General features: G+C 42.5%; 1 protein-coding gene across 2 annotated transcripts in view; it reads left to right on the forward strand.

Moving 5' to 3' along the window:
* SH3RF2 (SH3 domain containing ring finger 2) overlaps window positions 1-25345 on the forward strand; it is a 142449-nt gene that overhangs the window by 36521 nt on the left and 80583 nt on the right. The window lies entirely within an intron of this gene.

Raw genomic sequence — 25345 nt, forward strand, 5'->3', positions numbered from 1 at the left:
CTGGCGATGTACATTACCCTGATCCTACTTTGAGCTCCATGGAGGTGGAACTTTGTCCTATTTGCTGCTTTAGTGACAGTGGTAAGCACACAACAAGGCGTGAGGGATAAAAGAGGAATGTAGGTATGAACCCTGCCCTTAAGGAACTCATGCTTCACTGCAGTTAGACAGGCATGTGAACATGGAATTAAAATGTAGTATAGTAAGAGCTATGGTTGGGGAAGTAAAGGGTCCCCTGGAGAGACACCTGACTCGTGCTTGGGAGTCAAGAAAGACTTTGAGTGAATGGCATCTCAACTGGGACTTGAAAGATGGATAAGAGTTAGCCAGTTAAAGAATATGGCAAAGAGGGTTCAGGGCAGAGGAACAACACATTCCTCCAGGAGGAAGTTTCTGAAACGAGAGATCTAGGAACATCAGAGGAAGAAAGAGGAACAATGAAGTTGAAGAAGTTGACAGTGGCCTTTAAGCCATGTTAAGGAGTCGGGACTTTATCTTGGGGGCAATGGGGAGACTGCTGAAGAGTTCTGAACAAAAAAATGATATGATCATTTAGGAACTGGGCATTTTCAACATTATTATCTTCCACATCATTCAAGAAAGACAGTGGATCTGAAAGCAGTCGTGCTTCTCTCCATAATGTCTTTTGAGTCCCTTTCACTCTTTCAAACTTTTCGTCACATATGTAGTCGTTGTTGAAATGCCCCAAAATAGATTCATCCTTTTAAGAAGGATAAGCTGCTGAAATCTCTATTGATCTGTATAGGAAGAAAGAGGTGCTGCTTTTATTATGCCAGAAAAAAATAACTGCAGCTTCCCTAGGTCTTTCTCCAAGGATACTTGAGCCCATTCAACCCAACTCAGTTTGTTCTTCTTGATTGTTTTTTTGTTTGTTTTTGTTTTTAACCTTAAGACAAAATTGCCCTCTAAATATTTCATCAAGGGATATATGGATATGGTTCTACTGCATTTTCTACTTGAGACATATATGTGGCAATTATGAAAGTCATGAAGTAGTGAAAAGGAAAGTAGAATAATTGAGAAAGAAGGGCATATCTCCGCTGTGTAACAAATGTGCACAAACTTAGAAGCAGAAAACAACACACACATTATCTCACAGTTTTAGTAGATCTGGAGTTCAGGCACAACCAGCTGAAACTTCTACAATCAAAGCTTCTAGCAGGGCTGGGTTGTCGTCTGGAGGTTCGACTGAGGAAGGATCCACTTCCAGGCTCACAAAGGTTGTTATCAGAATTCATTTCCTTTTGGCTGTAAGACTGAGGGCCCAGGCTTCTTGCTGGCTGTAGGCTGAAGGCCACCTTCAGCTCCTAGAGACTGCCCTCAGCTCCTGGCCATAAGGACCTACTAACATGACCACTTACTTCTGCAAAGCCAGCAAGGCAGAGAACCACTAGCAAGATGGAGTCTGATACAAATGAAGTAATCACAGTAGTGATGTCTCATCACCTTTGCCATCTTCTGTTGGTAGAAACAAGTCACAGATCCCACTGACACTCAAGGGGAGGGGATTACACAAAGGCATGAACACATTTGTCCATGGTGGGGCGTCATGGAGGTCACCTTAGAGTCTGTCTGCCACAGAAGGACAGGGAAGGAAAGGGCAAGAAAAGAGCAAGGAGAGGAAAAGAAAAATGGAAGGAGGAGGAAAAAATATCTACGTGTACCTAACATTTATTAACCATGTATTGTGTGCAAGTTCCTGTGCCAGTCATCTTTACGTTCATTTTATCACCCTGTGTAGTAGGTGCTACTAACATCCCCATTTTGCAAAAGAGAAAACTAGGGTTCAAAGAAGTTAAATACATTTCTCAAGTTTACGTAGTGTAAAAAGTAAAACAAGAATTCCTAATCATTTCTACTAGATTCCACAGTCCAAGCTTATAACTACTATTCTGTGTTTTAAGAGAGCAGGGAAGGAGAGAGCAAAAGAGAATTAACGAGAATGGAGCAATAAGACAGGACAGAGTTTCCAAACAAATGCAGATTTGTTCCTAAAACAGTTGGCAATCAATGAGGAAATCTTAGGTCTACAATATATTGGATTGGTTTCAGCAAGAAGCAGCCAATCAGAAAAACATGAACTTGAACTGAAGCTGGTTGGGACCATTGATGAGTCTCAGGCTTCTGAACCCTTTTCTGGCCCATCTGGGTTTTTCAGAACCTAGAGCGAAGCACTACAGCCAAGGTGCGCTCGGGACCTTGGAGACGCCAGCTCAAACAGGCAGCGTCCTATACCCAAGTTCTGCCGAATTTCTGCAGGAGCACATCTGGGCCCAGGAGCTGGGCCGGAGCCTGGGCTTGTTTTTCACGACTCAGTTGCAATGTCCCGTTCTATTCCTGGGCACTCCGTCCTTCCCAAGTGACACTGGAGCTCAAGTTTCCCAATAGCCACTTCACCACGATGGCTCCAAAAGCGCTGCTCAGCATCAGTCCTTGGAACTAGCATTGTCCAACACTTGCTCTAAGAAGGATGGCTGAACACGGCATACCCCGACTCCCCTCAGCTGTCTGAAAGGGGCAGCTGCAGGCTGCACAGGAAGCCTCCTGCCACTGACAAAAGGTGACTCACAGCAAGCAGTATGGCGGAAAGGAAGGGTTTCAAAATAGGCCCCCCTGCACCAATTTGGGGCAGGCAGTATGGCTAGTCCCCGCCCCTGCCTCCTGCGCTGTTTGACTTGACAAAGCCCCCAGCTGGTCCCCACCTGCCCAGAGGGAGAGATGAGTAAAACCATTGATCTTATGGTTCACAGTCAACCCTGCTGGAGTCTACCCAAGCCATAAACTTGAATTGAGTTCAAATTTTACACAGGGCCACTGGACCCTCAGCAGAGAGTCCAAGGAAACAGAAGACATTATGTCCTCATACCCGGCCCCTGTCATTTACAAGCTGCGGTGCTGCGGACAGATCCCTGCTCTGTGCCTCACGTCCCTATCTGAGGGTTGGGATGATAAGTGGACTTATCTCATGGACTATTGTGAGGCTTAGACGAGATGCTGCATTAGGACATAGTACTAACTAACCAATAAATGTAACTTATAGCAGGCACTCGATAAGGAATGAAGGGTGTTGACTTTTTTGAAAAGTTCGACACCTGCAGTGAACAGCGTACACAAATACTTAACTGTGCAACTTGAGTAAGACAGTGACAGGTCACATGCATACTGATCAAGAACTTTCCTTTACACGTGATGGATTTTAGTAAACATTTGGGGAATTAATTGACCTGGAATATTAAGCAAGTACAACAGGGAAGCCACTCCTGTAACACTACATAGAGAGGGCTCATTAATAAATGTAGGATGCTGCAGATGAAAGAAGCTGGGCTTTGTCCTCAGACTCCACCACTTATCAGCTGTGTGACCTTAGGTTACTCCTCCTCTCTGAGCTTCAGATTTCTTTGCCTATAAAATAACAGTAATACCTGCCTCATAGGCTGGTTATAAAGACTGAATAAGATATTACATCTAAATGAACCTTAGCCTGCTTCCTGATCCACAGCAAACACTAAATGATAAGTAATGACTTTCATTCGCTATTTTACAGACTAATGGAGTTAAGAAAGGAAAACAAAAAGGGATTTTCAATTGAAATGCACTCGCCTAAAGGCTAATATCACTAACTCTTAGAAAACACCTTGCTGTAGTTTCACTTCCTAAATTGACAGAAAGATTGCCTTATTCATGCTTGACTGGGAATTTGAATAGCCTTGTTCTAACTGGAAAAGTCAGTGAGAAGTGAAAGATATTAGTCAATGACTGATAAAATATCTGAGCCGGACAGACTCTTAGACCGAATTGAGCAGAAGCGATTTCACCGCTGTAACCCAGTTATCCCAAGCAAGCCTAGAACATGAAAGAGAAGCTCACATGCCTAAGCCATCTAGTTGACAGCTAGGCTCTCCATCCAGTTCTCCCCATGGTTCTCTAAGTTGAGGTCATTTGAAACGATCAAAAGCTGACCCACTGTGTGATCCTGGGCAAGTCCTGTCATTTCAATTTGTGTTTTATAAAGCATGTTAGAACAGAAAGTCACTCTAAGACTTACCCACTCACCACCTTCCAGAGTCTGGCTCATACCCTTTTGTCTATACACAGACTAGGCAAAGCAAGAACTTGTTCAAATGAAGTACATTCATGTCATAATACCAGCACATGACCTAGGCCAACGCACACCCTCATCTCAGTCACAGATGAGAAAACTGAGGCTTGGTGAAGGTCACTTGGGACAATTAGAGACAAGCAATGGGTGAGCAGGGGCCAGAACCCAAGTCTTCTGATTACTAGCCCAGAGCTCTTTTTCTTAGGTCAAACTACCTCCTGCACCTACTATAACAAAAGGAAAAACAAGATAGCTTATGGTTGCCCATCACCTATACTTTGTTCTGACATATATATTTACTATTTTCCCACAGACTCCGAGGAAGGAAACTAACAGTTATTGAACACCAACTATATACTGTAGATGCCTTCCTTGCATTAAATTCTCATCATACACCTACGATAATGAAAGATAGCATTTATTGATTAAAGTAGCCAGCTGCTCTTCTAGGAGCTTTACGTGTTTTTGCACATGGTACCCAGCCAAGGAGGTATACCGGAGGCTGAATCCAACCTCTGCTTACCAAACCCTGAAATGCGACCACATCAGCTGCTTGGTAGGAGTGCCTCTCTGTGTAACTTATCTGCCCAAATATACAAAAAGGCATGCATAGATATGTGGTGGAGGGATCTTGACAGCATCCCCATATGGCTGGTCCTATTACCGTTCACTTGCTGAGATGTCACAGCTAGTTAGTGGTCAAGGCAGGATTTGAACCCAGGAACTCTGACCCTTGTCTCATATCTGGGCTCCGTGAGAGGCAAATTGAGACAGGGGCTCTAATATTACATACACCCTGAGGACAGAAATTCCGGCTGCTTCGCTGACGTGCCCCAGTGTCCAAAACTGTGTCGGCACACACAGGCACTCAGTAAATTTCATGGACTGATTGACCTCCATTTTACAGATGAGGAAGCTGAGTGTCAAAGAGGCTAAATAACTTGCTTAAGGTCACACAGAGAGTTGGAGATATAGTTGGCATTTGAATGCAAATCGCTCTGACTCTAAAGCCCTTGTTCTTTCCACAATAACATTCTGTCACTCATAAGCATTTGTTGAGTGTACTGAACTCTAATTATGTGCTCAGGAATATGGAGCTACAAAGACTAATAAGATTTACTGCCTACTCTCAAGAAACTGGGATTCCATTTGCCGGCAAGAATTCATATTCCCCTGAAAAAGAATAGAGATATGTATATTTATGGCGGGGTCACTTTGCTGTACACCTGAAACTAACACAACATTGTAAATCAACTATACTCCAATATAAAATTTAAGATATTTTAAAAAAAGAATCCATATTCCTGGAATCATATTCCCTGATTTCCTAATTCAAAGCAAATCTAAATGGTATAATCCTGTGGTACATTTTAAGGCAAGAGGGTCTGTCCTGTCTCCCAAGCTCAGGATTATAAAAGTGGCCCACCACGGTCCATTGGCCTGGTCTATTTCCTTCTATCCACCATTGGCTGGTGTGTCCACAGAATATCATTGCCGGGAGAATGAATTAAATCTGTGCAACCTTGGGATAGCCAAATCCCCATTGTAGCTTCTCTAGATTCCTTTGAAGTGAGGTCCACAGGTGAGTTTTTATATGTAACTCCATGTCCTCTTACTTTCTCCCCCATTTACCAAAAAATGAATACTTAAGTTAGAACATTAGGCTAGGAAAGTTACGCTTTTCTAAAAGCAGCAATCATGTTTTGATCAGGAACATTAATTCAGGATTTACTTCATTTTCCTTCCTGGTTGGTTTTCTATCATATTTAAGAGGCAGGAAGTGGTTAGAAGAGAAGGGTGGTTTAACAAAAAAATCTCTAAATTCATTAGTTGAATTCCACAGGGCTGTGTGAGCAATCTCTTAATAATCCTACATCAATACAAGAGAAGTTGTAACTAGTTCACTTAGTGTAATTATAGGGCAGCTTTCTGCCAGCCTTTAAAGATAGACTTTGAAATGTTTCTTTTTTCATTTGCCTCCCGCTGTGTGTGGGGAGCAGCTCAGGTTGCTGGGATACCTGCCAGAGCTAAATGGGGGCCAACTGGAGAGAGAGGCACCAAGATTTGGTTCCTGTTTTCTTGTGCTCAGACTGCTGGGAGCACAAATATCTTACCCAAATGGTCTCCTGTAGAAAGCTCTGGGCCTAGAACCACTGTCTAAATCCTCCCATCTTTAGATCAGAGAAGAACTGGTAAAGCCACTAAGATTATGGCAAGATATATAGCACAAAGCTTCAGAGTTTGCACTAGAATAGTAGTTCCCCAAGTGCGGTCCCCAGACCGGCAGCAACGGCATCACCTGGGAACTGGTTAGAAACACAAATTATTGAACCCCACCCAAAATGCATAAGAAATTCTGAGATCCCCAGCAATCTGTGTTTCAACAAGCCCTTCAGGTGAATCTGAGGTGCCCTAAGATTTGAGAACCACGTTTCTAGGGACATGACATTGATGAGCATGATCCTACCAGCTTTGTCCAGGAGATGGGAATTCTAACTCGTAAAGAGAGACTTAGTCAAACAAGGCATATCTAAACATTAAGATGTTTGCAGTTGCGTAGAGCAGGGCTCCAATCCAGGCTCTGCCTCTCACCAGCCACGGGGCTTAGACAAGTTACTTAACTGCTCTAAGCAATAGTGTGCTGGTAAATGTTTAACAAACAGCTCGGTGGGAAATGTAGTGTTTGCCAGTTTCCATGGTGTATATACTCCCATCTCAGCTAATTTCAAGCTACCCACATGATGGTCAACTAACTCAAAAAATTCATGAAAATTTAACAGTTAGTTCTCATAAACCCATTCAAGCTGATGCCAGCACACCACTGTTTCTAAGACTCAGTTTTCTCATCTGTCAAATGGACGGATTTAGTATTTACCTCGTAGGGTAAGTGGAATGTTGGAATGTTGAAGTGAAAAAATAATAAGAGTACTTATATGTACCAGGCACTTAATATGCATTATCTCACTCAATTCTCATACCCATGAGTTGGGTACTATTATTCTTTCCATTTTATATATGAGGAAACAGCTGAAAGAACTAGTCCAAGGTCACACAGCTAGCAAGTGGGAGAGCCTGTGGGTGAGAGACTTCTTAGCACCTGTGTGTAGACTTCTCTGCACGATGCTGGGCACAGGGTGTCGCTCAGTAACTGGTAGCTATTATCACCATAGAAATGAACTCATTAAACGCCTCTCCACTTTGGAAGGAGGGATCAACAGTTTGTGCTGAAAGAAACTTCTCAGTCACAGAGGATACATTCATTTTCTCCTGGGAGGAAGGGCCAGTATCAGTCCATGCAGGCTGCTATAACAAATACCACAGACCACGTGGCTTATAAACAACAGAAATTTATTTCTCACAGTTCTGGAGGCTGGGAAGTTTAAGATCAAGGTACCAGCATGGTCTCGTTCTGGTGAGAATCCTCTTCCTGGTTCATAGCCCCTGTCTTCTCACTGTGTCCTCATATAGCAAAAGAGCTGGGGAGCTCTGTGGAGTCTTTTTTACAGAAACACTAATCTTGTTCATGAAGGCTCCATCCTCATGACCTAAGCACCTCTCTAAGCCCCACTTCCTAATTCTATCATCTTTGGGGGATAGGATTTTAACATATGAATTTGCGGGGGACACAACATTCAGACCAGAGCTGCCAGGTTGTCTGATGGAAGAGCCAGCTGTTCATTATTCGTGGGACAGATGTAAGCTCCTCCCCTCCCCAATTTGGCAAGCCTTTTTCCCAGGCTTCCTCTGTGCTTATACACTGATATATCTACACATACACATATGTCATTTTATATCGGGTCATTTTTTTGCAATTTTCTTTTCTTTTTAACCTAAGAGTATATCATGGACATCTTTCTGATGGCAGTCTATATTAATCTATGTCATTCTCTCTCAAGCTTTTATCACTCACTCCACAGTGGCTACATACCAGCATTTATTTAACCACTTCATGACTGAAAGACATTTAGGCTGTTTCCAATTCTTCATTCATATAAATGATTCTCCACTCCACAGTCTTTTATAGATTCTTGCACATGTCTGAAGGAGAAATTCCTAAAACTAGGATTTCTGGGTTAAAAAGAACACCTAGTTTAAATCTGGATCAGAGTACCCAAACTGACTTCTCAATGTGAAATTAAAGCTCCCAGCATTCAAGAAGAAAGGTGCCTCATGAAAAGATGCCCGATATTGCTAATTATTAGAGAAATGCAAATCACAACTACAGTGAGGTACCACCTCATCCCGGTCAGAATGGCCATCATCAAAAAGTCTACAAATAACAATGCTGGAGAGAGTGTGGAGGAAAGGGAACCCTCCTACACTGTCGGTGGGAATGTAAGTTTGTACAGCCACTATGGAGAACAGTATGGAGGTTCCTCAGAAAACTAAAAATAGAACTAACATATGACGCAGCAATCCCACTCCTGGGCATTTACCCAGACAGAACTCAATTCAAAAAGATACATGCACCCCTATACATGCAGCACTATTCACAATAGCCGAGACATGGAAACAGCCTAAATGTCCATTGACGGATGAATGGATAAAGAAGATGTGGTTCACATATACAATGGCATACTACTCAGCCATAAAAAAGAGTGAAATAATGCCATGTGCAGCAACATGGATGCAACTAGAGATTGTCATACTAAGTGAAGTCAGAAAGAAAAACAAATGCCATATGATATCACTCACATGTAGAATCTAAAATATGACACAAATGAACCTATCTACGAAACAGAAACAGACTCATGGATATAGAGAACAGATTTGTGTTTGCCAAGGGGGAGGGGGTTGGGGGAGGGATGGAGTGGGAGTTTGGGGTTAGCAGATGTAAGCTATTATATGTAGGATGGATAAACAACAAGGTCCTACTGTATAGCACAGAGAACTATATTCGATATCCTATGATAAACCATAATGGAAAAGAATATTAAAAAAAGAATGTATGTGTATGTATAACTGAATCACTTTGCTGTACAGCAGAAATTAACACAACATTGTAAATCAACTATACTTCAATTTAAAACAAAAGAAGGAATGTGCCTGTTTGTCCATACTCTCACCAACATTGGCATTCCTCTGATAATTTTTAAAACTTTTTATTATGAAAGTTTCTTGATATAAAAAACAAAGAAAATCATAATACTGAACTGCTGTGTAGCCATCACTTGGCTTCCACAATTATCAACAATTTTAAGGCAGAAATAGAGACACAGATGTGGAGAACAAACGTGTGGACACCAAGGGGGGAGAGCGGAGGGGGCGGGTGGTGGGATGAACTGGGAGATCAGGATTGACATATATACACTAATATGTATAAAATAGATAAATAATAAAAAAAAAACAAAGAAACTAATAATAGTGAACTGCTGTGTAGCCATCACTTGGCTTCCACAATTATCAACAATCTTATTTCATCTATACCCCACTTTCTCCCTCCACTAGATTAAATTGAGATAAAGCTCATATATTATCCTCTTTTATCTGTAAACAACTCAATAGTTACCTTTAAAAGATAAGGACTCTTTTTAAAAAAATATTGATCGTTTTTTTAGTTTTTTTTTTTTTGGCTGCGTTGGGTCTTCGTTGCTGTGCACAGGCTTTCTCTAGTTGTGGCGAGCAGGGGCTACTCTTCGTTGTGGTGCACAGTCTTCTCGTTGAGGTGGTTTCTCTTGTTGTGGAGCACAGGCTCTAGGCACGCAGGCTTCAGTAGTTATGGCTCGAGGGCTCAGTAGCTGTGGCTTGCGGGCTCTAGTGCACAGGCTCAGTAGTTGTGGTGCATGGACTTTGTTGCTTGCGGCATGTGGGATCTTCCTGGACTAGGGATCAAACCCATGTCCCCTGCATTGGCAGGTGGATTCTTAACCACTATGCCACGAGGGAAGGCCCAGGACTCTTTTTTAAACGTAGCCTCAATACCATTATCACATCTAAAAATTCCTTGATATCATCAAATACCCAGTCAGTGTTCAAATTTCCCCAATTGTCTCAGAAGTTTTTAATAATTGGTTTGTTTGAATCGGGATCCACCAAGGTCCACACATTACACTTGGTTCATATGCTTCTTACATGTCTTTAAAGCTCTCTGTTTCACACACACACACACACACACACACACACACACACACACACACACACACACATTCTCTTCTTTTATTCCTTGCAATATACTCATTAGAGGAATTGGGTCATTTGTCTTAGAGTTTCCCACTTTCTGAATTTTTCTTATTACATCCCTGTTGTGGCATTTGTTTATTTGGGGGGGGGGGTGTCATTTAATATGTCTCCAGTCTTCTGTATATCTTGTAACTGTTAGATCTAGAGCTATGCTGTACAGTGTAGTAGCCACTAACCACATGTGGCTATTTACATTTAAACGAATTAAAAATAAATAAAATCTAAAATCCAGTTTCTCCATCACATTAGCCATACGGCAAGTGCTCAGTAACCACGTATGGCTGGTGGCTACTGTATAAGACAGTACGGAAGAGCACACTTCCATCATCACAGACAGCTCTTTGCACAGAATGCTTCTAGAGGCATCATCAGATCCTCTATGATTATTAAATTATTTTTTCCTCATCTGTGCTCAAGAGCAGTGATGAACACCCTAAAGTTTGTATTACTAGGTAGGCTCAGGTAATATAAGGGAAGTCACTCACATGGGCCAGACTACCCCTGCCTGTTTTAAGCGGCAGCCACCTGTGTTTACAGACGATGATTAGATGTTTGTGATGAGCGCCACAGGTATGTATGAGATTCTGTGATGCTAAAATGTCAGCAGCCCCCAGCGTGCAAGCAGCCCTGACCCTTTCCTGCCTCCTCAGAGGGAAATTGAGGGAATCAATGCTAATTCAGAAGGCTCAGTCTTGCAATTACAGGACATGCTGGTTCCAGAATATTCCTAAACATTCCTCCTCTCCCAGAGGTGCAGGTGTTTCTGGCTAGAGCCTTCTTCCTGCCTGTGTCTTTGTCATGGCATGTGTGTAATGAGCACATTTCAGACCACACCAAATAGGTTTCTCAGCTGACTTCTGTGACACTTGGCAAAGCCCACAGGGGCCACAGCAAGGCAGGGGAGGGGAGAAGCTGCCACCGACAATGGAGCCGTCTGGCTGGCTGTGCATTCTAGCAGAAACCTCCCCGGCTTCCTGAGAAAACCTCAACCAATCTATGAGGAAATGTATTCTTTGGGGTCCTGATAGGAGACAGTATAGAAAAAAAAAAGCATTCTGTGAATTTGGGGTTAGGAGACCATCATTCATGGATTCATTCATTCTAAAAATACTTATTGGGCCAGACACTGTGTTTGGCACTAGGAACAAGGTAAACTCATTAAAAGTTTCTGCCCTCACCAAGTTTACAGTCTGATGGAGGAGGAAGAGCCATAAACAAGCCGTTTAACAAATACCATGCTGAGGGCACGGGGGGGCTGTGCTAGACAGTGTCATTAAAGTACCCGGAAGAGATCCCTGCCCTTGACACGGACACTCAGGGACATACCATTTCAGCTGAGACTGAAAAAACAGGTAGCAGGTGGGCAGGAGAGGAAGAGGGTGGGATGCTTAAAGAACATTCTGGAAGAATGTAAGAAGTAGCCATGCATGAGGCATTGGTAGTACAGAAAGATGTGCGGTTGGGCTGCAGTGGGCAGTGTGGTAGGAGAATGACTAGGGTTAAGAGTGGAGAGACAGGGCCTGAGCAAATCCCAGCTCTCGGAGCTGGGGCAAGTCCTAGATTCCTGTGCCTCAATTTCTTCCTCCACCAAACAGGCATAATAATTCTTACCGTGCAGTGTTGTGGTTAGAGCGCAGTGACCCAACAGATGCAGAAGTATTTTACAAACCACATCCTAAAATCCCAGCTGTAGAAAGACGACCGTGCTGTTCTGTACAATCTTGCACCCCTTGAGCGAGCGTGAATTAAGGAGCTGTGTCGTGGTGTCGGACCTGGTCCCTGCGGGCCCACGAAAGACAATAACGCACATGTCTCCTGTCTTCCCAACTCCATATTCAGCAGCACCAGGTTGGTAGCCCAGGTAGGAGTATTTACACCATGGAAATTGGCAAATACTACAAATCAGAGCCTTTTCTTTTCTTTGTTGGAGGGCTGGTTTACCAGCACACCACCAAGTGAGAATGAAAGGAATAGAAAGAGGAGGAACCCTGGGGCAGCAGTTATCAAGGAATGTCCATCCACAACAAAGAAGAGTTTTCACAGAGTGAGTCTCTCATTTTTTCTGCCATCTGAAACAGGTCCACCCAAAGCCAGTCCTCAGGGAAGAGAACAGCAGAGCCATTCCTTCATGCCAACCCATTCCCAGACGTGCCTGAGGAGTGCCAGTGGCACCCGGGTCACAGAGATGAGATTGGAGCATCTCAGATCAACAGCTGCTAGGAGCTGCTTTCTTTGGCTCATGTGGCCAGAGAGAAATTGGATTTCAATGTTCTGAACAGGCAGAAAAAGATATCTCCTTGCTTCCCTCTGCTCCCTTTCCTGGCACTGCCAGCTGGCATTTTTTTGTCACTCATCATGGCTTCCTGTAGTGGAAATTAGACACTTGATGAAGAGGACATGTAGGCAAGAAAAAGTCTTCAGCAATGGGAGGCTCCAAGGCAGGTATCCATTGGAAAAATGGGGATACAGACATAGCTCAAGCACATTTTATGTAATAGGGCCTTTTTAAAGGATGACCTGTAAAAATACTATTTTTATCTGTGGCTAGCATGCCTGGATACACCCCAATCCTGGAAAAATAACTAGTTGGGCCTGTTGGAATTTTATGTCAGGAGCAGAGATGGCAAAATATCAAAGTTGGAGTCGGGTTTAAGTGGCATGGTGTGGCTTAATATTCATTCATTCACTCATTCAACAAATACTTACTGAGTTCTTACTAGGTGCTGCTAGAATGTAAATCCCATAAAGGCAGAGACTGCATCTGTATGATGTGCTGTAGGCATTCGGAACATTTGTGTTGAATGAATGAGTGGATGCCATTGCTTTGCCACGTGTGAGTGGTATAAAGATGGACAAATCATAGACCCTGCTGCTGCAGAGTTCAAATCTGGTGGGCAAGCAGACAAGTAAACCAGCAATTACAATACAAAGTGATGAGTGCTGTGTCAGGGGAAGTGTAGGGTGCAGTGGCTCACTAAAAAAAGAAGCCCAACTCAACCTTATGGGAAGAAACAGCAAAGGCTTTCTAAAGACCAAGATGCAGAAGACATAGAGGCAATGCCAAAGATATTGGCACCTATCTGGATAAGACCTTACAGACAAAAAAGAACTGTCTGCATATTCTGCAGTATCTCATATTCCTGGGAGGACTAGTGACTTTATCTCACTGTGGAATATGATTGCAAATAGCTGCTGTAATACTTCTATGGCTTAATCCTTGGAAACGCTCTCCATTTCTCAGGGACCTTCAGAGGGTTTCTCTCAATTCAAGCTTTCCACTGGAACAATCCTGTGCTCAGTGTGACAGATGACATGTGGGTCTTTACTATCTCTCTGATGTCCAGCCACTCACTCCTAAAATGGGGTCCAGCTCTATAGGCAGGTAGGGTACTTCTCCTGTAAGTTCACATCTGTTCCATTTGGTGTAAAGGAGAGGCATGCTCTGAATTTTGATTTCAAAGAGGCAGATACACTGCAGATTTGCAGGAGGTCCTGGTATTGACAATCCCGTCTCAAGGACAGCCGAACTGAGAGGGAAGATTTCTAACTTCCCAGGGCTTGCTGTTTTCAACAAGAGTCATGTAGACTTTTTCTTTGGGTATCACCAAATTAAAGGGCAAATAAGTGTAAATAGGTACACAGACACAAACACCCAAGTCAGAGAGGAGGAGGCTATTTAAGAAGTAAAGCATCTGAAGCTCTATTTACAATAGCCAGGACATGGAAGCAACCTAAGTGTCCATCGACAGATGAATGGATAAAGAAGATGTGGTATATATATACAATGGAATATTACTCAGCCATAAAAAGAAACGAAACTGAGTTATTTGTAGTGAGGTGGATGGACCTAGAGTCTGTCATACAGAGTGAAGTAAGTCAGAAAGAGAAAAACAAATACCATATGCTAACACGTATATATGGAATCTAAAAAAAAAAAAAAAAGGTTCTGAAGAACCTAGGGGCAGGACAGGAATAAAGACGCAGACGTAGAGAATGGACTTGAGGACACGGGGAGGGGGAAGGGTAAGCTGGGACAAAGTGAGAGAGTGGCATGGACATATATACACTACCAAATGTAAAATAGATAGCTAGTGGGAAGCAGCCATGTAGCACAGGGAGATCAGCTCGGTGCTTTGTGACCACCTAGAGGGGTGGAATAGGGAGGGTGGGAGGGAGATGCAAGAGGGAGGAGATATGGGGATATATGTATATGTATAGCTGATTCACTTTGTTATACAGCAGAAACTAACACACCATTGTAAAGCAATTATACTCCAATAAAGATGTTAAAAAAAAAGTAAAGCATTTGAAATCCAGATGTAACTTTTGGACAGTAGAGGACAAGCCCAGCCACTTCAGCTCTCCTCTCCAAAGTCACTTTCCCCCTGGTTCTGGGGCACTCACATTCCATCACTCCTCACCACAGCCTGTCCTGCAGTGGCACCTTTACTCACCAGCCATTCTAGGAGGACCACGTACACAAGAGCAGAGAGAGTAGTGCAATAAACTGCCTCTACCCATGACTTAAATCTCAATGATTATCAATATTTTGCCAATTTGGGGTCATTTGTAGAGACGTGGATGGACGTAGAGACTGTCATACAGAGTGAAGTAAGTCAGAAAAACAAATATCGCATATTAATGCATATATGTGGAATCTAGAAAACTGGTACAGATGAACCGGTTTGCAAGGCAGAAAGACACATGTAGAGAACAAACATATGGACACCAAGTGGGGAAAGCAGGGGTGGTGGTGTGATGAATTGGGAGATTGGGATTGACATGTATACAGTAATATGAATAAAATCAATAAGTAATAAGAACCTGCTATATAAAAATAAATAAATAAAATACAAAAAAGTTATTTTGCCAATTTGGTTTCATCTCATCCATCGCCCTTATTTCTAGCATATTCTAAAGATACTCCTGGAACTCTGATCATTCACTTAATATCCCATTATCATTAGCATTTGAAGGATTGGTAAAATTCACCTTCTTCACTTTGCAGTTGAGGAAACCAAGGCGCAGAGAGGTTCAGTGCCTCTCTCAAGGACCCAAGTCTGTAAGTTGTGTATTACATCTATGGGCCACTTCCAGTCCCCAGACCAGATGGCTCCATTATCAGAAACATTCTGCTGATTGCCTGAATCATGTTGTCACCAGTCATTCCTCCTTCAGCTCCAGAAACCTCCACGTGGAGGTGAAAGAGAGAAACAACTTGGTGGAGAAAGCCAGTGTACATGTGACCACAGTTTTTTTCCCCCTAAGTCAGAAAAGTGGTGGTGATGGTGGTGGGAGGGTCATTTGACTCATCTTCCCTCCCTCTGCATGGTGGATTTGGCTCAGTTTCTCGAGCCATATGGAAAGAGACTCATCCACCAAGTGCCACACCTACAGGAAAAGCTCTCTCTGGGAATGGAGAAAATGGAAGGGGGCAGAGTGGCCTCCCAGGAAGAGTGAGATGGCTCTTCCCTCTGTCCTTCAGGCTCCCACGCACCTCCAGCCCTTCCTCACAGGTGCCCTGTACCCTCCTGTTAGAAGAGATGGCAACCAAAATGCTTTGGTTCCCTGGAGAATTCAGTGTTCTGCCACTGAACAGCTCCAGGATCTGGCACCCAGCCCATCTCAAATGCAATCCCAAGCTGTGTATTAAAAACCAGCTTATGTAGGTAGCCAAGAATATGGCCATGAACATGTCTGGGATTACCTCCTGTGATGGGGGAATGAAATCACCCCCAGGCAATCTCAGAGAAATGTCCGGAAGGAAAAACAAAAGCATGCTAATGGTGACCCTGAAAAGAGGCTGCTGGTTATGAATGGTTCTTTCTCTGCCCACTGGCGTAAATCCTGCTTCCTTCCCCCTTTTCCTGCCCTAGGACCCCTGATAACTCAGGAAGGAAGCAGGAGAGACCAGGGGAAAGAAGGCTGGCATATTCCCAGTGCCTGATTGATATTTGATTAAGGGAGGAAGGAAGGAATGCCGTGCCCACTGAACCACAGTGGCAGGAGATAGATAAAGAAGGAAAATGGACGGACAAAGGATTAATCTCCAAAATATATAAACAGTTCATGCAGCTCAATATTAAAAAAACAAACAACCCAATACAAAAATGGGCCAAAGACCTAAATAGACATTTCTCCAAAGAAGACATACAGATGACCAAGAGGCACATGAAAAGCTGCTCAACATCACTAATTATTAGAGAAATGCAAATCAAAACTACAATGAGGTATCACCTCACACCAGTTACAATGGGTATCATCAGAAAATCTACAAAACAACAAATGCTGGACAGGGTGTGGAGAAAAGGGAACCCTCCTGCACTGTTAGTGGGAATGTAAATTGATACAGCCACTATGGAGAACAGTGTGGAGGTTCCTTAAAAAACTAAAAATAGAGCTACCATATGACCCAGCAATCCCACTACTGGGCATATACCCTGAGAAAACCATAATTTAAAGAGAGTCATGTACCACCATGTTCACTGCAGCTCTATTTGCAATAGCCAGGTCATGGAAGCAACCTAAATGTCCATCGACAGATGAATGGATAAAGAAGATGTGGCACATATATACAATGGAATATTACTCAGCCATAAAAATAAATGAAATTGAGTTGTTTGTAGTGAGGTGGATGGACCTAGAGGCTGTCATACAGAGTGAAGTAAGTCAGAAAGAGAAAAACAAATACAGTATGCTAACACATGTGTATGGAATCTAAAAAGAAAAAAAAAGTGGTCATGAAGAACCTAGGGGCAAGACAGGAATAAAGACACAGACCTACTAGAGAATGGACTTGAAGATATGGGGAGGGGGAAGGGTAAGCTGGGACAAAGTGAGAGAGTGGCATGGACATATATACACTACCAAACGTAAAATAGATAGCTAGTGGGAAGCAGCCGCATAGCACAGGGAGATCAGCTCGGTGCTTTGTGACCGCCTAGAGGGGTGGGATAGGGAAGGTGGGAGGGAGGGAGACGCAAGAGGGAAGAGATATGGGAACATATGTATATGTATAACTGATTCACTTTGTTATAAAGCAGAAACTAACACACCATTGTAAAGCAATTATACTCCAATAAAGATGTTTAAAAAAAAAAGGAAGATGTGGCACATATATACGATGGAATATTACTCAGCCGTAAAAAGGAACGAAATTGGGTCATTTGTAGAGATGTGGATGGACTTAGAGACTGTCATACAGAGTGAAGTAAGTCAGAAAGAGAAAAACAAATATCATATATTAACGCATATAAAAATGGCACAGATGAACTGGTTTGCAAGGCAGAAATACAGACACAGATGTAGAGAACAAATGTGGACACCAAGGAGGGGAAAGCCGGGGGTGGGGGGTGATGAATTGGGAGATTGGGATTGACATGTATACACTAATATGTATAAAATAGATAACTAATAAGAACCTGCTGTATTAAAAATTAATTAATTAAATTAAATTATTTTTTTAAATCACAAAAAAAAAAAGGAAGGAAAATGGAGAGCTGTGCTCTCCCAGGTTTCTACCTAGGACTAGAAGAAGAGAGGCTGAGACAAACGGCTTGGGGGAGAGAAAAAGGAGAGAGATACATGACAAAAGTCACAGGACAGAATAGACTTTTAGATATAGGTATAAGGCCAATAATAAGAACCTTCCTTGCACTGGTTCTCCTTCCATCCCTCAGTGTCTCTCACCTCCCTATTCTTCTCCTCTATAACACTTACTCCAACTTGTAATTATGTATATACTTGTTTATTTATAAGTTTGATCTTTGTTTCACCAGGTAGACAATGCCTGGCATGGTTGGCACTCAGAAAGACCCCAGGTAAACAGTCTCTCTGGTCAGGCAGGATATTCCAGGGGCTTAGAGATTTTGGCCCAGGTTAAGGGCCAAAACTTCCATTGGAATCTGCAGGTTTTGGGTAACACAGACTTGCTGAGTTTACTGCATAAAGAAGTATTAGTATTAGCCCCAATTTGTGGATAATCCAAACTAAGAATCAGGAAGACTTAAGTGATCTGGCCAAAGTCACAAAAGCCAGAATGCAAACCAACACCTTACTTGACTCTAACATCTGTGTTCTGTTGCACCCTAGTACCACCCCTGAACAAGTAAAATTCTCTATGAAGGAAAGAAACTCACATGGTATGTCTCATAAGCCTGGCCTCAAATTTGAATGTCCAGATTCAGACCTTCTGATGATCTCTAGCCTTTGAATGTCCAGATTCAGACCTTCTAGTGATCTCAAGCCTTTGAATGTCAGGATTCAGACCTTCTGGTGATCTCAAGCCCCCAAGCAGCAGATGGTCTGGGATTTGTCAAGGCTTGATAGATCTGATGCTGTTGAGTGAGCACTGAAGTGTTCCCCCTCCTCACCAGAGAAACACGAGCACAAGGGCCAGCCAGCACTTTCTAACATATGCTCCCTTGCCCCCGACATCAGATCCAAAAGGGTTGCCAACATGAGGGAGGGATGCAGGATGGCTCAGTTGGCTAAGCAGCAGCTGGGAAGTTAGGACCCAGGACAGTTAGCTGACCCTTTGCCTCACGAGTGGAATGAGATCACAGGGGAAGTCACATTTACTTTACCCAGCATTCCCCAGGCCCATTCTGCTAATCCTGCAAAGTGGTCCAGATGCAAATACAAGGTCACATTAGTGGAGTAAAACTTCTGAGAAGCCAGTCAGCAAAAGAGCCTGTGTGACTTTGTTCAACTCAGTGATTCCTGAGCTTATTTGGGTATGGAAACCTTTTTGAGTATGTGTAGCATGAAATTGTTAAAATTCAGGGAAATTTGGAAAAGAGGACCCAAACTCGCCTTTTTTATTTTCTAGCTCATGCCACTAGATCTTTCCAATAATTATTATCAGTCATATTTATTAATCTTATATGCATTCTTTTCCTCCAGGAATGGCAGTTCCTAGATGTTTCTTGATTAATTCACAAATTCATTCACCAAACATTTATGAAACACCTGCTTGTGTCCAGGGCTCAGAGACAGAATTTCAGAGGTGTTTCAGACACAAATCCTAAACTCTCGGGCAGAGAATTAATAGCCTGGTGAATGATAGGCCAGGGTGTTTTCTCTTGGCTCCATTCTCCTGTGATGGGCCATCTCATGACCAGCTCAGGGAGGTAAGCAGTTAGCTCAGCATGTTGGTTTTGGCCCCATCTGATGCCAGGAGTAGAGAACCAGGCCTACCTCTTTCTAAACAAGTGGGAGTGCCACTCATGCATGGTGAACAGTTCATTACACAGGAACAGGTTGAATGCTCACTCCAGCTCGGCTTTTTCCCTTGTCTCATCACTGTGATGATTCCAATCTTGGGCTCCTTTTCTCTTACCCTGTTATCAATCCATATGCCTCCTTCTTTATTTTCCAATTGGAAATAAGCTCAGAGCTCATTGGTGGCTAGTCCTCCTGCTGTTTCTGAATTCTGCTTTTTGGATATTTCACTTTTATGCAGTTTTGTTGTTTCTGGGTTTTTAATATGTATTAATCAGGACTTTTTCAGTTTCAGGGGTCAGAAAATAACTACAAGCAGTTTCAGTAATAAGCAATACATTGAGGATATCATCTCATTTAACTGTGTATCCTTTAGGCACAGTTGGATATAGACATTCAAATTTTCTTGTGAAGGCTCTATCCATTACTTACCTGTTTATCTCACAATATCTCTAGTTCTGCTGCCTTCTGCAGCTTTACTCAGGAAGGTGTGTCTGCTGGCTGGGAAATATCACCACTGGTAGTCCAAGGCTTACCACCTCCAGGCTCATGATCCAAAAGAAACACTCTCTTCTTGGGTGTCTATATATCAAACGTCAAAGAAGATTCTAACTGACCCTATTTGGGGCACACGCCTGCCCTGTACCAAGCTTTATGCCAGGAGGATTTGGGCACTCTGTTACCGAGCCAAACTTGGGTCCACTCACCCGCACAGTAAAGCCAATCTACTGACATCAGGTTGTGGTGAAGGAAAGTGCAGCGTTTATTGCAGGACACCAAGCAAGGAGAATGGGTGGCTAATGCTCAAAAGACCAAAACTCCCTGAAGGATTTCAGGGAAGGGTTTTTCAAGGCAAGGTGAGGGAGAGGGTTGCAGGGTGCCAGATCAGCTCATGGACATTTTTCTGATTGGTTGGTGGAGAGGTAACTGAGTGGTATTTTGGGAGTTAACATCATCAACCTTTTGGATTTAACTGGTCTGGGGTCTACGTGTATGTGGTCAGCATGCAGCTAACTTTTTTCACCTGGGGAGGGTTTTAGTATCTGTAAAACAACTCAAGGACATGGCCAAAATATTATTTATAGTCCTTAAGGAGGAACTAAAGGTCCTTGACTTTGTATTATGGCTAAACTATTATTTTGTCTCACTTGACTGTTTTTGTTTCTGCATTTTCTCATTTTTGATTGAATTTGTTCTCTGGAACTCAGGCAAGGCCTAGGAGGCTAAAGCTCTTTTACAAACAGGAGGCAAGGGACATGGTGGGGGGTGGGGGGGGTGGTTCTGTCCCCAGGAAGGCCTTCACAGGTCCTCGCTCGGTTATATAACTGGCCAGCCTGAGCCACATACCCATGTGTATGCAGTGTGACCAGAGTGAATAACATGCCCATGAGAAGATGGAGAGCAAATGGGTGGATCCTCAGAGAAGGGATGCCTGCCATTTTATTACCAACACACATAACTACTACAACATAATTTTACCACTAATGTCTCTGCATACCCCTGCTTCCTTATTTCAGGGTTCTGTGCTTTATCTTCCATCAAAAGCATGGACCTTGTGGCTTTCACCTCACCCTACTGAGGTGACACATCAATAGACAAATTACAGGCGCATAGAAGTATTAATCCTTTTGAATCTCTGAGAAGGAAAGCTTTTTAGGCACACACACAGCCTTCCACTGGATTATCTGGCTTTCTGAAAAACACCAGGAGAAACATTTGGTAATGACCTGGCTGTGAGACCACCACACCCACTTTATCCCCATTTTCCCTCCCTCCTGCACCTGTCGAGACAGAAAACAATTGGGGTGGTGTTTTGTTTCACCCAACAAAACAACGGGTGATGGCTACTGCAGAACTTGGAGTTATTTTCCCTTGAGAGAACCATGGTGGACTGGATAGAATCAACCAGCTGAGTCTCTTCAGACAGGTGCTTAACTTTTATGCGAGGGCTCTAGAGTTCAATAATTCATGCTCATGCAGCCAGCAGCCAGCAGCAAGCAGATGGCATTCAAACTCTATTCAGATTTTGATTATAAAACATCACCCCAAATGAGTTTTATGATGGAAAAACATACTAGATGACTTCAGAGGGATGAAAGAGAAATCAGGGCTTTGACATCAAATGAATGGAAGTCAGTCTCGGGGCCACTGTACATTGGCTGTGTGACTTTGCCTGAAGGTTGAACGTCTCAGAACTTCTGTTTCTTCATCGATAAAATGAAAATAAACCTACTTCACAGGGCTTTGAGCTCATATAAATGAGATAGTATTGTACATGGAAAGTGCAGTAGTGCAATAATGTAAGACAAATTTCTATGGCTTGCCAGAAACACAATAAATGTTAATTTCCTTCCCCTCTTCAGATTCTTTCTCTCTCCTTCCCCACCCCCACCCTCTTTACAGCATGGAAGCCAATGTTTTGTATAAGTATGAATGTAGAACTGAGAGTAAAAGGGGAGAATGAAGAAAAAAGGTGATGAAAAGAATCTTCATGTTAAAAATAGAATTTACAGTTTGCTTCCACAATAGTTTATCTCAACTGAGGGGAGATAGAGAAAAGATGAAGATGGTCAGGCAATTAGTACTATCTCAGGGTTTCAAAGTTTATGCCTCTTCAAAGAGATTTAAGCATTTTGTGCAGTTTTAGTCTAATATACTTGCTCAATAGTCATTAAAATACATAAGCCACCTTGTATGGGAATGTCTTCCAGAAAAGAAAGGAAAAAAGCAGCTTAGCCATTTACAAAACTACATCAAATCTCCATTTTAGTTAGAATAAGACGTAACTCAGACCAGCGGCATCAAACTTGGATGGATGGGAGAGCTTGATAAAAATGCAGCTACTTAAACTGCCCTCTAAGAGATTCTGGTCAAATTGGTCAGGGATGGGGTCCAAGAGTCTGCATTTTTTACATTTCCCGAGATTCTGATCTAGGTAAACCACAGACTTCATTTTGAGAAACACTGGTTGAGTGGTTAAGAGCTTGGGCTTGAGAATAGACATACTTGAGCTCAAATTCTAAAATCTACCACTTTCTAGCTTCATGAACTTTGGCAAATTTTTAACCTCTCTGATCCCCAGTTTTCTAATCACAGGTTGTTGTGAGAATTAAATACAATATATTGTGGAGTGCTTAGCACAGTATCTGGTACATAGGAGGAAGCACTCAATAAATATTAGCTATTGATATTATCATTATTATGCAAAGTCAAAGGAGCTTCAATCCCTTTTTTCCTAATTTTTTCATTCTTCCTTCCTTTTCTTTCTTTTCCTTTTATGAATCCAAAATAAAAGTGTATTAGGCAAGATGGAAGTTTATTCAGATTTCAGACACAAGTCTGGAAGTAAAGTAGTCCAGGACTTGCCTGGCAGCTCTGCAACCCAGACTACTTTCTCCCCTTTTTAGGTGTGACCCTTATCCTCATTGTTCAAGATGGCAGCTAGAGCGCCAGTAATCGTGTCTGCATCCCACATAGCAAAATGGAGGAAAGAAAAAGAAAGTCAGTCTCTCTCAGTAGGGACACTTCCTAAAATTTGCTTATATCCCATTGGCCAGATGTAGCTGCCAGCAAGCCTGGCAAATGTGACCAGTGTGTGCCAGGTGCTCATATACCCATAAAAATGTGATTTATATCACAATGTAAAATTGGGAGAAGGCTTAGGGACAATTATTATTCCCTGATATGTCTAACCCTGGGAGTCTAACAGATTCAGATCATTCCCCAGAAATCCTCTGTTCTCGATCTGCTTCTACCTGCTTACTTCTCAGGTAAGGGAGAAGCTTCTCCAAAAGGTAGTTACGTGGTTTGTTGATCCCACTCAGCTAGGCTTATTTTCTTCCTAAATTCCTCCCATACCTTTCACTTCTTATCCCCCAGCTTCATTCATTTTCTTTTTACTATCCAATTGTAATAGACAGTACAATTTTTTCATTGTTGAAAAGTTAGAAGACACTGCAAAGCACTTAGGGAAACTTTTTTTTTTAATATTCAAAAATCTCATCACTTAGAAATAACCACTCTTAAAATGTTAGTATATAGCCATCTAGCATTTTCCCCAGGTAAAAAATATATATGTATATTTATAAAGAGAGCCTAGTCTATATAACTGTTTTTAATCTCTTCTATTATACTTAACAGTATATATGAGTAACTCTCAGTGTTATTAATTATAGATCAACATCATCAGTTTTAATGACTGTAGGGTTTTCCATTGTATGGATGTATCATAATTTATTCAACTGATTCCATTTATCTACAACAGTGTGTTAAACCTCCTAGCACATACATCTTTGCTCATTTGTCCACTCGTTTCCCAAGGATGAGCTATGTTCCTGTGGTTTTCTAACTCCCCAGGGACCAGCAGAAACCCATTGCTCTGCTGCTGTCCCATCAGCAATATGATGCCGTTCAGGTCTTGTCTCAACCCTGAAGCTGCTTGAAATTCCTTTTCAAATGAACACTGCAGACTCTGAAGGTCCTTGAAGGTCCCAGCAAGACTGTCCCCAGCAGAGGGGAATACTCCACCCAATGGCCGAGGAAAGTACAAGATACAATACAATCACAGGTGACACTCAAGGGCTTTCTATAAAACCTAAGTTACTAGAACTTTCCATTTGTCAGACTGACCTCAAACAAGACCAAAGTGAGGCCATTTCTCTGTGGAGAAACCAGTTTCAATCAGGAAAAGAAATGCATTTGACTGAAATAATTATTTAGACTGACAGTCGATTTGACAAATGACAATTCTTTAGCTGATTTTTTTTTAGGTGATGATTGATTTCTGACCGTTAACTCATCTTGGTTGTGCTTCCTAAAGATCCAAACACACATGAGGTTTACACTTTCTAGACAAGGCTGAAGACAAATTATAATGCATCACTCTCACATAGCACTTTCTATTTTCCAGGGGTTTTCACCTCAATTTTCTTGCCGTCAACACTGAGACCTACATTACGGTGTTAATTCTAAGAGGTGTCATTTATTGAGCACATACTATGTACCAAGCAATACACAGAATGCATTATCAATATTTTTTAGTCATCACAGCAACTCTAATGAGGTAGACATTCTATTATTACCCCATTTTATAAATGAATGTTGTTTAAGAAAGATGAAATAGCTTGACCACAGTCACACAAGAGCAAAGAGGTGGAACCAGAATTCAGAATCAGTATTCAGTTCCCAGAAAGAGTCACAGCCTCACTCAAGTTCACATAGTTGTGGAGTCAAGTCCAAAATCCTGTTCCCTGCATAGTGATTAAGAACAGGGTCTCTGGGCTTCCCTGGTGGCGCAGTGGTTAAGAATCCGCCTGACAATTCAGGGGACACGGGTTCAAGCCCTGGTCCGGGAAGATCCCACGTGCTGCGGAGCAACTAAGCCCGTGCACCACAACTACTGAGCCTGCGGTCTACAGTCCGCGAGCCACAACTACTGAGCACGCATGCCACAACTAGTGAAGCCCGCGCCAAGAGCCTGTGCTCCACAACAAGAGAAGCCACCGCAATGAGAAGCTGGCGCACCACAAGGAAGAGTAGCCCCGGCTCGCTGCAACTGGAGAAAGCCCACGTGCAGCAACGAAGACCCAAAACAGCCAAAAATAAATCAATAATAAATAAATAAATAAATGTATTTTTTGAAAAAAGAACAGGTCTCTAAAATCAGATTGTCAGAGTTCAAACCCCATATCTGCCATTTCCCAGCTGTGTCGCCTTAGGCAACTTCCTAAACCACTCTGTGCCTCAGTCACCTCATCTTAGAAAGGGGAATCATAGTGTCTATCTCAAAGGTTAAACAAGATGACCCACATACGGCACTTAGCA

The sequence above is a fragment of the Balaenoptera borealis genome, assembly GCF_965194805.1.
Source record: "Balaenoptera borealis genome assembly, chromosome: 2".
NCBI lineage: Eukaryota > Metazoa > Chordata > Mammalia > Artiodactyla > Balaenopteridae > Balaenoptera > Balaenoptera borealis.